The 1,636-nt window shown below is 38.8% G+C and overlaps 1 protein-coding gene across 1 annotated transcript in view; it reads left to right on the forward strand.

Moving 5' to 3' along the window:
• PPFIA2 (PTPRF interacting protein alpha 2) overlaps positions 1-1,636 on the forward strand; it is a 643,396-nt gene that overhangs the window by 620,456 nt on the left and 21,304 nt on the right. The window lies entirely within an intron of this gene.

Below are 1,636 nucleotides of genomic sequence, written 5' to 3' on the forward strand. Positions count from 1 at the left end.
GGTGGGTTTGAACCACCAGCCTTCTGTTAGTAGTCAAGTGTCTTAGGCACTATGGAGAGTAGCTAAAGCAAATGGAAGAAATGACAAGATCAAGGAGCTGAACCAAAGATTTCAAAAAGCAGCTTGAGAAAACAAAGCCAGTTACTATAATGAAGACAAATCCAGTTACTATAATGAAATGTGCAAAGACCTGGAGTTAGAAAACCAAAAGGGAAGAACATGCTTGGCATTTCTCAAGCTGAAAGAAATGAGGAAAAAATTTAAGCCTCAAGTTGCAATATTGAAAGATTCTATGGGCAAAATATTGAATGATGCATGAAATGTCAAAAGAAGATGGAACGAATACAAAGAGTCACTGTTCCAAAAAGAATTGGTTGATCTTCATCCATTTCAGGAGGTAGCATATGATCTAGAACCAATGGTGTTGAAGAAGAAAGTTGAAGCTGCAATGAAGGAATTGGCAAAGAACAAGGCTCCAGAAATTGACAGAATGAATACCCATACTCGGTTATGCCAAGAGATTTGGCATACCTCGCCAACTGACTGGAAGAGATCCATATCGTGATCCCACAGAGTGTGGAAATTATCGAACAATATCATTAATATCACACACAAGTAAGATTCTTACTGAAGATAATTCAAAAATGGTTGCAGCAGTATATTGACAGAGAACTTCCAGAGGTGCAAGCTGGATTCAGAAGAGGATATGGAACAAGGGATATCATAGCTGCTGTCAGATGGATCTTAGCTCAAAGCAAAGAATACCAGAAAGATGTATACTTGTGTTTTATTGACTATGCAAAGGCTTTGGATTGTGTGGATCATGACAAATTATGGATAACATTGAGAAGAATCAGAATTCCAGAACACTTGATAGTACTCATGAGGAACCTGTACACTGATCAAGAGGCTGTTGTTCGAATGGAACAAGGGGACACTACATGGTTTAAAATCAAGAAGGGAGTGCATCAGGGTTGTATCCTTTCCCCATACTTATTCAATCTGTATGCTGAGCAGATAATCCGAGAAGCTGGACTATATGAAGGAAAATGTGGCATCAGGATTGGAAGAAGAATCATTAACAACCTGAGATACACTGACAACACAACTTTGCTTGTTGAAAGTGAGGATGACTTGAGGCATTACTGATGAAAATTGAAGAATACAGTCTGCAGTATTGATTACTTCTCAATATAAAGAAAACAAAAATCATCACAACTGTATCTATAAGCAGCATCATGATAAATGGAAAAAAGATATAGGTTGTCAAAGAATTCACATTGCTTGGTTCTACAATCAATGCCAATGGAAGCAGCAGTCAGGATATTAGATGACATGTAGCACTGGGCAGGTCAGCCATGAAGGAACTCTTTCAAGTGCTGAGGAGCAAGGATGTCTCCTTGAGGACTAAGGTGTGCCTGACAGAAGCCATGATATGTTCAATCACCTCATATGCATGTTAGAGCTGGACAATGAATAAGGAAGACTAAAGAAGAGTTGATGCTTTTAAATTTTGGTGCTAGCAAAGAATGCTGTAAGTACCATGGACTGCTAAAAGAAATAAAAGATTTGTCCTGGAGGAAGTGCAGACGAAATGCTCCTTGGAAGTGAGAATGGCCAGACTTCATCTCACCTA

This window comes from Orycteropus afer, unplaced genomic scaffold, assembly GCF_000298275.1.
Source record: "Orycteropus afer afer isolate SDZICR_OR568_19922 unplaced genomic scaffold, OryAfe1.0 scaffold00375, whole genome shotgun sequence".
Classification (NCBI taxonomy): Eukaryota; Metazoa; Chordata; class Mammalia; order Tubulidentata; family Orycteropodidae; genus Orycteropus; species Orycteropus afer.